The sequence below is a fragment of the Vigna unguiculata genome, chromosome 9 (assembly GCF_037176805.1).
Source record: "Vigna unguiculata cultivar grain cowpea cultivar isolate G323 ecotype 2 chromosome 9, ASM3717680v1, whole genome shotgun sequence".
In the NCBI taxonomy this organism is placed as follows: Eukaryota; Viridiplantae; Streptophyta; class Magnoliopsida; order Fabales; family Fabaceae; genus Vigna; species Vigna unguiculata.
This window is the reverse complement of record NC_140800.1, coordinates 2,672,010-2,684,205: the sequence shown is the minus strand read 5'-3', so window position 1 is coordinate 2,684,205 and position 12,196 is coordinate 2,672,010.

The following is a 12,196-nucleotide window of genomic DNA, read 5'->3' as shown; positions in this document are numbered from 1 at the left end:
ATATATATATATTTTTTTTTTTTTTTTCTATTTTTTTTTCTTTTAATTATTTCATTTGTCATGAAACTCATTCTCATCTCCAATATATTTTTTATCTTATCATAACCTTTATGTAATTATGTTAAAATGATGTATGTTAATAAAAAAAAATATTATGCCTCACATTTGAATATTTATATTATTTTTTAATATTTTTATTTATTATAAATTTTCCTTTCACATGAGAATGTTTATACTCTCAATTTAAGGTAATATAAAAAAAATTCTTTACTTATTATTATTATTATTAATTTTTATTTAATTTGAAGAACTCTTTTGTTTCATTAAAATAATTTTCGTTATTTTTCAACCATCAAGTATATATGTTGATATTTGAAAAGTTTTCTTAGTTCTCTAAGATATTTTTCGTCTTATCATATCTTAGTTATACATTTGATTTCCTTTGTGTGATTTTTTTCGATAGTCTCTCGAATTATTTCTAAAACACACATTTGTTAGTTTTTTAATATTTTTATTTATTGTTTTTATTTTTATCATGTAGAATAATATTTCGATAGATTCTATCTAATTATTTTTTATTTTATAACTCATTATTAATCATAATGTAATTTTTTCACTTTAAATTCTGTTTGAAGTGGTTAAAATTATATATATATATATATATATATATATATATATAATGATATTTAGAAATATTATATGATAATTCACTACAAGAAAAACATGAAATGGTGACTGATTTAGTCAGTAACCCATATCAGTCACTATTTTTCGTCATTGGTGGTAGTAGTTGATTTATTATCTGAATCAATGACTAAATTAGTGACTGATTCAATGATCGAATCGATACTTGATTTAGTGACCAATTTAATTACTAATTTATTTGTAATTTAATGACAAATTTTTTGGTCACTAATGATATTTCTATTTAATTTTAACCACTTCAAACGTAATTTAATAATTAGTTCTCTAAGGTATTTTTCATTTTATCATACCTTAATTATACATTTGATTTTCTTTGTACGATTTCTTTCGATAGTCTCTCAAATTATTTCTAAAACACACATTTGTTAGTTTTTTAATATTTTTATTTATTGTTTATTTTCATCATGTAGAATAATATTTCGATATATTCTATCTAATTATTTGTTATTTTATAACTCACTATTAATCATACTGTAATTTTTTTCACTTTAATTGTATAAATAACTTTTATTTACTACAATATAAAAATTTAATGTAATTGCTATGAATATTTTTTTGTCACTATCCAACATATATTGAAGTTCAAAAGATACAAAATCTATGTCAAAATTTTATTATTATGTTTATTATTTGTTCTTTGTGTCATTTTGATCAAGTGATGTATTATAACTTTTATTAGTGTATAAAAAAGAGATTTATTATAATTTAAAAAAATTGAAGTAAACAAACATTTAAAATATATTTTAATTTGAATATTTGTTTTCCTTTTATTATTATGTTTATTATTTGTTCTTTGTGTCATTTTGATCAAGTGATATATTATAACTTTTATTAGTGTATAAAAAAGAGATTCATTAGAATTTAAAAAATTGAAGTAAACAAACATTTAAAATATATTTTAATTTGAATATTTGTTTTCCTTTTATATTTTTTTTGAAATATTTTTTAATTTTATCAACTAAGTTCATCAATGTTGTAGTTTGCAAATTTAATAAATGTTTTGGTTCACATGAAATTTTATTTGGTATTCTAATATAAAATGTAAACAATTATAATTTATTTTAAGGTATTTGACATCGAAGAAAATCCTCCTAATATTGAATATTTCATAATATTATGTTTTCTTTACCGTAATTTTTTTCTTTTATAAAAATTAATATTGAAGTAGTTAGAACACGGGTACGGGTATGGGTACGAGATTATACCCGTTACCCGGTGGGGATGGGGATGGGAAAAAAGTTTGATACCCGTTGGGTTTGGGTATGGGGATGAAGATGAATTTTTTATGCGGGGATGGGTATGGGATAGCGAAACCCGTCCCCGCCCCGCCCCGCCCCGTTGCCATCCCTAACCACCACCTCTTTATTTCCATTTTATATTCACATAATATTAATCTTCTTAATTATTCAAATAATAAAAAAAAATCAGCACTTGTTTTGTTCATTTTTCTTCCCTAAACTATTCTGATATTCCTGAATTGTTTTGCTTAACTGTAACTATGTAACATGATTTATATATTTAATGATTATTTATTACGAAGTTTAGTTCTACAAAATTAATATTTATACTGGAAAATAGATTGACTAAAATACTAATAAAGTAATTAATATAGGTTAATAGAAATTAAACTCTCCTTCACAATAGCAATTAATGTGAGATTAAAAGAACATGGGACCACACAAAAAAAAATTCAAGCATATCTCTTTTGCAAATTAATTGTAAAATTAAATAAATACTGGAAAATAAAATTAATCTTGTCTTTTCTTCTTAACAAATTTGTTATTGGTTTGAAATATCTTTATTAGACAACATGGTTTGTTTTTTTCTTTAACAACATTTAAATCTACGACTTTGCTACAAGGAGATCGAATCCTATACTACTATGTTCACAAACTTGATTTTGTTTGTTTATACGTAATTTTTTTTTTTTTTTTGTGCACCTGATCAATATTGATTATTATTCTTTGGTAAAGATCACATGAATGTTACACGCGAGGTTCTCAATTCCAATAATTAACACGTGTTGTCGCATATAATATATTCATAAGAAATTATTTTATTAATATTTTAACAATATTATTACAATCTATTTCCTTACATTGCTATAATTTATGATTCTATGTTATCGACGATGGTTTTTCTAATTACGTTGTTTTCTGAAGTGGCTTTAGAAAGTAAAGAAAATAATTATAATAATTGATGACAAAATTATTTTTGATATTTTTGTGTATATGAATAATAAATCGAAGATCCTTGAAATATCAATGCTATTTTTTTTTAATGACTGGCATTGTTTTATTTTTACTACCTTTTTGGATTAGCCTAACATATTTATGAAAGATACATATTTGTTCAAGAAGATAGTAGATACATGGTTGAATGAATCTTGTAGTAGGAAAGTAAAATCAGATTTGAATTAATTTATTCAACCTATAAACATTACATCAAATCTTAATTAGGCTGAGTTAGCGTGATTCAATCAATTTTTTATCACATATATTTGTCCAAATAAACTTAAAAATTTATTATGTTTTTAATTCAAATATTTGTTAATAATAAGCATGTAAAAACTTTAAATGAAAAATAACTACACATATAGAATTTATCCTAAATTAGTTATGGAATTAAAATAATTTAAAATTATTCATCACAAAGCATGTAAGTAACAAAATATATAATTGTACAAATTCAATTGTTAGAAATAAAAATAAAAATTTAAACCAAGTAAGGTGATTCTTATAAAAATTAAATAAAAGTGTCAGTAATTAAATGAATTTGTTTTGATATTTGACTTTTTACCTAAAATTGTAACTAGTCACCTGGCACACCATTTAAAATTACATTTGAACAAGGGTTGCAGTGGTCCAAAAAACAAATAGACTGGTGTGTAATTAAGAAAGGTATAGTTTGAAAAATAACAATAACCAATGTCTGCGTACCCATAAAAAAAAAAAAGAAATAATTCCTTTAAAATTATTCCAAAAAAAAAAATTGATTCTTTCTATTTGTTATATATACATACTTGGTAAGAGCAAAAAAAGTTATACCATCTATAAAGGTATCATTTTATAAGGATTAACTTACAAATTAAATTTATCATATTTTTTCTTAATTAATTGTATAAAACTTGTTATATAAAAATTAATAATTTTTTTACTTTAAAATTGATTCTTTTGTATGGATACTTACCTGAAAATAAATCACTGAAATATCTCTATTCACTTTTTTTACTATATTATTTTATTTTGATAAATTAAAATTTAATTAATACATTATAATTTTTAAATATAATATATTATACTGATAGGCGGGTAACACATCTATCCATTACATTTTTCCTTATTATTATTCAACCTTTTCCTTTTTTTATTTTCAGTTTATTTAATTTTTAAAATTAATACTTATTTCTTCTGTATGGATTTTCTGTTAATGAAATATTATGAATAGAATAAAAAAACTAGTTGTATAGACTAAGAGTTGGAATTCTGATTGTGGATAACTAAAAAAATTATATATAAAGTTGAAAAAGTTCTTCTTACTTGTCTCTTCGTGCCGGTAATCTTGGACTTGTTGTGATTTTTGTTGAGTTTACACAAACAATAATGCATTAATTTCATATATTCATTCATTCTTAGCACAACATCATAGACATTTTGATGCACACACCATAAGTCACTTAACTTTGTACAATTTTTTCAACTCTTATAATTAATTGAATTGTTTTTATGTTCCATATATATTGTTAGACCAAATCAAACCTAGTTGGTAATGTCATACATCAATCTCTCTAGAAATTAAGATTATCATTGAATTTAGTTGCAAGGTCAGTAACTCCAAGATAAATGCATAACATTCCAAAATATATATCATGTTAGAAAGATACTGATGTTTTCATTTCATACAAGTAACATGTGTCTTGGAAATTACATATGGAATATATATATATATATATATATATATATATATATATATATATATATATATATATATATATATTATGAAATGATATGTTATCCTATTTCATTTTGTCAAATTAAGTTTGATTTTAAATATTTTTTTTAAATATAGTATTAAAGTATATAAAGTGTAATTTTTATCTTAATATACACTTATTTTGTAGAGTTAAATTATAATTTGTTAAGTGTATTTTAAATTTGACTCAATCTTATAAAATCAATTTATGGATTTGCACCTATTTACATATACTGTAATTTTATTCTATCTTTGAATGATATAAAATTTTTATCACACCTTACACGGAGGCATATAAATATCTCTATACCATTATTTAGAAAAATAAATTTTTAACTAACTTTTTCTCACAATCTGAGATGACATTTTTTAAGTGACTTTTCATTTTTTTTTCATTTTTCTATATTTCAAAATCATTTAAAAGATGCTATCTCGTATTATTAAAATTTAGTTATCAAAATATCATTGTCTTTTTATTTATTACACCTTAATTGTCCCACTCGATCATGATTATTTGATATAATAAAAGTTGCAAATTTAGAAAGAGGACATCAAGACATACGATAGTGGTTATTGCCATATGAACTGTGGCGGGCAGTGACTAAAAGAAAATTTAACGTAACAAGAAACAGTAAATTTGTTGGGAGGCAAAGAATTAACCTTAACTCTAAATATCACGTTAAAAAAAAATAAATTTCAAATCTAACTCAATTTTATCAAATTAATTTATAAGATGAAAGTCGTATCTGTTTATATACCGTAATTTTTTAAATATGTGAAATCTCATGTTTCTTTCGCTACTTTTAATAAGAGTATGCATGTTTATATTATATAAGGTATCGTGAGCTTAAAAAATGCTAATTTCCGGGTAAATATTGTTTTTAGTATAAATATATAAGATAGTTACACCATTTAATGAGTTTAATTATGATTATAGACTTATCCATCCGATAACAATTCTTTTTGTCTAACTTTTATTCAAAAGTTGATTTTATCTTAACAAAATTATCAAGTTGAAAAATATAGTTTGGGGTGATACCTACATATTATTCAACGGTAGCGTGTAAAAACCCTAAGATAGAGATAGAAGAAAATTCAACTCTTCTTAAAGAAAGTGTTAGATCTAAATTTTTGTTTAGAAATACTATTAAATGCTAAGGAACGACCATTTTTTTTTGTAGCTCCTTAAAGCTCATTTAAACCACTAAATTATAGTTTGTTTTCTGACCTAATGGCATAGAGTTAGGAAATATTAGAGTAAAATATATTTGCTAAAAGAAGAAAAATTTCACAATATAATGTTTTAAAACTAACTTTAGGTATTTGAAAAGAAAAAAAAAATTAAACACTTTCATCTTGTAGGGAAGCAAATAGTTATTTATATCTTTTTAAAAGTGACAAATTATAAATCTTTTAGTAACTAAATTAATGTTTCACTCAAAATATTGGGTTCATATTTTAGAATATCAAAGTCTCTTAAATGTTTCTCACCAACATCAAATTAGTCTAACGTTATTCTTCATCTCAAAGTTGTAAATAGTAGATTCTATTTAAATGTGAATTTTTGCATCAAAGAAACTTAGTTAATGGGCGTGTCCAAAACACGCTATAATTTTTATATAACGTTAATTTTTTTCCTTATTTTAAATATTATATACGATGAATATTTATGGTCTATATGAAATAATGAAAAAAATTAAAAATTAAAAACCACTTATTAATTTTTTTTATATGCGATCATTTAAGAAATATAAATATATATATATATATATATATATATATATATAATATTTAACGTAAAAATGGCAACATGCGTGGGTTTTAACGTTGATGTAAACATACTATTTATCACTTATGTACTTTAATTTTGAATTAGATATAATATACATCGTACGTTTTAAACTAATACTTGAAAGGGGAGAAAAATAATTCAACCATAGATAGATATACAGAGTTGAAAAAATGGAGCCAAAAATTAATAGAAGAAAAAAAAAAAAAAATATATATATATATATATATATATATATATATATAAACTCAAATTTAAATAGAATTGATTAGTATTGTAATGAATATTTTAAAAATTGCAAATTGAGAAATTTTTAAGAACTTTAAGTGGTGTATTTTGTATACAATTGTCGCTGAGATTTAAAACCGTTGACTTCATGGATACTATGTAATCAAGTGGCTTTAATAACTCAAAAGGAGAATGATAGAATAGTTTTACGCTAAATATTTAACTCTAAAAAACTAATTTTGTTAATTAGAGATAGTGTCATCTGGTGTATTATAATAACCTAAATAATTTATAAAACATATACATGATATATATATATATATATATATATATATATATATATATATATATATATATATATATATATATATATATATATATATATATATATATATATATATATAAACTGGTAGTGAATTATTAAAAAATTTACATTCATTCTCTACACACTAATATATATATATATATATATGTTTTTAATATAACGATTAATTAAAATTATGATTTTTTTTAGTATAATACATCATATAGTTGTCATAATCTACACGTATAATATGACATTTGTAACCACTATCTTTTATATTGTCATACTATTATTTAAAGTTGTATCATTTTGAAATTTCACTTTATATAATATTTTCTTTTTTAATTTTATGAAACTAATTTCCCCTTCATTTGATTTTTCTTTCACTATTTAGGTTTTGCACAAGATTTTATCTCTATATAGAGTTGCTCCGAAGTTCATTTATTGACTATTGTCATAAACTTTCTTCTTTAAAGACAATTTCTATTTATAAAAGTATTTGAAAGAGTGATTAGAAAATCTTTAACTAACCATTGTGAGACGAAGAGAAGTCATTGATTATAATGTTACTTCTATTCTCCTAGACCTAAGGGTTGTATTATATATTTTGCATACAACATTGAATGCATGCCTTTATTTGAAGGAACATTTTGAATCTCAATATAACTCATGATGTAAGTCAAACTACTTTTATCTCAACAAAAGTAAATGTTAGTAGTGTATGAGACGAATGAATTATGAAAAAATAAGAAATTATTTTCTTGACGAAACTGTTTGTATGAAACAACTTTGACATATTCTTCCAGAGACTTTTTAATATTGATATTCTTTGTGATATTTACTTGATATTCAAATGATAGAACATTATATATAAACATGGTAAAAACATTTATATGCTAAGAGTAATATTATGTAAGCTCTTGAAACACATATTTTATTGTCTATCTCAAACAAATGTACATAAGATATTTTGTGTTTGTTGTCATTTTTTTTTATCAAACAAAAAATTGTGTATCATGAATTAATATTGAGACAAATTTATGTTTTAATACTTTGTTGTAATCTCTTAATCATGGGATTTATTAATATTTTATCTAATAGAGGATAAAAGAGAAAATCAAAACATAAATACCTAAAAAAAAGCACAAGATATATTCTCTACTATTTTAAAAGAAAGAAAAACAAAAAATAAATGGACATTTGACATTAATGGTATGGGTAAAATAGTCATAAAAAAGTCAATTTTATACTTGTAAAGAGAAAGAAAAAAAGAATAAAGGATGGTAAAACATAGTGCACTAAATAAATGTAAAATTTTGTTATGTATTATTGTCCTTATCTTTCAAGCCACAAGAATTATGATCTAGACACCACCTTAAATATTTCCTAAAATGTATGGAATTGTAATTTTCTAAAGCAACAAGAGTTGATTCAATGATGTGAATGGAATTTGTTGTTATTGCCACCATTTTGTGTATGAAGAAAGATTACTATAAAATAATATGATTTGAATGGTTGTATTGTATATGTAACAAACCTATGTTTGTTTCACCAAACCTATGGCCAGGCTCTATGTTGTGAAAATTTATCCTACATGTCACAATAGAATTTTGCTCACCTTTAAAACACACTTTCAAAATTCATGTTTAATTCTTGAGAATAATTTTTTTTAATTTATTTTTTTATTACAATTTATATATATTCCAATAGTTCTATATATTCCAGAGTTGAAATTAAAAGTAATTTGAATACATTTTCATCTTTCAAATAAATTTCAATTTTCGATAATTACACATCATTTAAAAGTTGAAGTAAATTTTAATTTAAATACATTTTTTTAACTTTTCAAAGTTTCTTTTAATAACAATATTGAGATAGGTCCAAAGGGTTTAATTCCCTCCTCACTAACTTGAAAGAAAAAAAAGGTTGTGGTTTAATTTCCCTACTAATACAATTCACGTCTAGCATTTGTAGACAAAAAAAAAACAATATTAATATTAATATATTAAAAAATATTGAAAAAAATAGACGGTCTCGACTCTTATAATATATATAATTTGATATTAATTTCTTAAAAAGAAATCAGACAATTCTATATTAAAATTGTTGAAGATTAAGCTATCTTCCAACCAACACCTAATTACAAAATGATTGGCATGTTGAAATCTCTTACATATGCGAAGATAGTCTATAAAAATCGAATGTAAGTGTTTAAAAATAGAGCAATATACATTTTATTTTTGGTGTAGATATAAACATATACCTTGATACATGCATTTGAGTCTAAGTAAGTAGCTACATTTGTTTAAAAAAAAATGTTTTGGAGAATCTTCTATCGTTGTCCAAAATGATAATTTATATTATACACATAACAATTCCGCAAATTGTAATAATTAATTTGTTTCCGCAGTGTAGTTGCCGTACTAGGTCATCCATTGTTTATGTTACTTCTTCATCTTAAGCAATCTCAATATAAAATTTCTTTGCTACAACTTATCTTTTCTTTGACTCTATTTTTGCCTCTTTTTTTTTTTTTTTAATGTATGACTCTACCATAGTTTGGCAATTTTATTCAAAATAAAACAGCGATATTGTTTATCATTTCTTTCACCAAATGATAAAACCCCGTTTTAAAATGTGAAATGCAAACCCTTTTTCCGTACGAAAAATTCAATAAATGAGACTTTACATTAGGTCAACGATGGTACGCATTCCGGTTCGAAACACACATTGTCCGTTTGCAAATTTCAGTTATATTTATGTACACTTTAAAACATAATATCAATGTTTAATGTTTAATTAGTTAGATAGTATCTATTTATATTTAGATGTGTTAGTTTGATACTTATTTTTAAAAATGTATCAATTCAGTTTAAATTTTTAAAAATATGTCTCAATTAAGTAATTTTTAACAAAAAAAATATTAACATCGTTAACGATATTGATATTTAACATAACTTATAAAATTAAGTATTGATATTTATATCAAATTTTAGTGGTAAAAGTCATGAATTAAGTTAACGATTTTAACAATTTTTGTCTCAAAGAGACCTGATTAAGACGCTTTTTAAAAGATTGAAACTAGATTGACATATTTTTAAAAGCGAATACCAAACTGACATATTTGATATCATCTTACTAACTAAACCTAATATTAATTTTATCTAAATTTCTTTTAAATTATGTATCAAACCAGCTCTTTATATTATTTATGAGTTGTTTTTTTATTAAATTGAAATATATTTTGTTTTGTTTGGCAAATTTACTCAAGAAATAAAAGAAAATAGTAGTTGTATTTTTATATTTTTAACAAACAAAATATTTTGTTCGCACTCTTTTATATTAGATATATTTTATTTATTTATTTACTAAAACATTAAATATATTTGTACCAAAAGTATGTATACATTTATTTTTTTGTCAATTAAACCCATTTTACTATATCTGCATTAAAAAAAGTAAGTCGAAAAAAGTTGGAAACACGACTATGTACACTGTATACAGTTGTAAACGTTGACCGTTTAGTATATATTATAATTACAATAACTTCAAAAGGTTACTAGAAAAAGTTCTAATAGTATTTTGATTAACTGAAAAGATATTTTAAGTAAGTTCTTACGGAAGTTGAAATAAAAAATAACATATGAAAATAAATTTATCTTTCATATTAATTCGTTTTATAAATGATGATAGAATTAATTTATAGAACATTGACTTTAATTTATCATGTTAAGGAGACTAAAAGGTATAACAAGTGAAATGTAATTTACCATGTCACATTACCATACAAAATCTGTTATGAAATTTAAATCTTATTACGAAATATTAATCTTTACTTTTTAACGTTTTAAAAAAACTTAATTAAAAGGCAACATACACTTCTTTTAATCACAATCAGAAAAATTATTCGAAAAAAAAGGTATTGTACTTACTGGCCTAATATTTTGCCCCACAAGTTGGTTTTATTGGTAGATTTAAACATGGTCTAACTTTTAGTAGATAACTAATATTTTAATGATTTAATTAAGTTTAAAGTCTCTTATAAATTTAGATATTTTAAATTAGTCTTTATTAATTTTGTTTGGTATATTAACTAACTTTTATATTTTTTTAATTCAGTTTTTATCATTTAATTTTTCTATGTAATTGAATCCTTATTGGTTATGTTTGATATAAACTATTTTAAAAAAAATTAATTAAATTTTATCATTTAATTTTTCTATTAAACATATATTATTTTGTAAGATCATCTTATTTACTTGAAAAAAGTGAAATTTTATAATTAATATAAAATTATATTGCAACTAATCACTGGTGGGAAAAAGTTAATTTACATCAAATAAAATTGGTTTTGGTGCAATCGTTGTAAAGACAAACGTTTTGTAATAAAGGTGGATACATGTTACACCAATTTTTTAATTGACTTTTTACTTAAGTTGTTTATAATAAATAACTAATGTATTATTCTATTAAAACCCATTAAGTATTAAAACCTATTAAATATAGAATAATAATATTTTGACTCATTTTTTTATCTACTCTTAAATCACAATTTCAGTCTTCCTTTAATTATCTATTTTGATATCTTTTAAATGGTATAATGTAATGATCCAAGTGATAGATTAAAAGTGATAGAAAAAATAATCTAAAATATCATTATCTTTCCTTTTGCTGTTTCCAAAAACCTACATTTTGACATTTTTACTTTGCTAACAAGTCATCAAGTTATCATCCAAGGTATTTTCAACTATAACAATAAAGGTTATTCGTCTCATAATAATATCATTTTTGTATTAACTACTACACTTCTCATTTTTTAACATAGTGAAGACAAATAACACAAATAAACAAGACAATGGAAACTTAAAAACTTAATTAAACCTATTTAAAAGTCATTGGAGCCATATTTTTAAATTAGTTTAAAAAACTAATATGAATGCTCTTATATCTAGCATTAGTGTTATTCTTGACTTTAGGATGATTACGAGGGCTAGGAACCCTTGTTTTATCAAGAGTTTCAAGACATCAGTACCCAGTTTTTCTAACTGTGATTGCTATGATTGAATTGTTGCCTTGTATGTGTCTATGCTGTTTTGGTGGAAATGGCATTATATGGAGAGATCTAAACATTGAGTAGATAGATACATCATTTCCTAAAATCTACTGCAGTGCTATTAATGGCTGATGATGGCATGTGT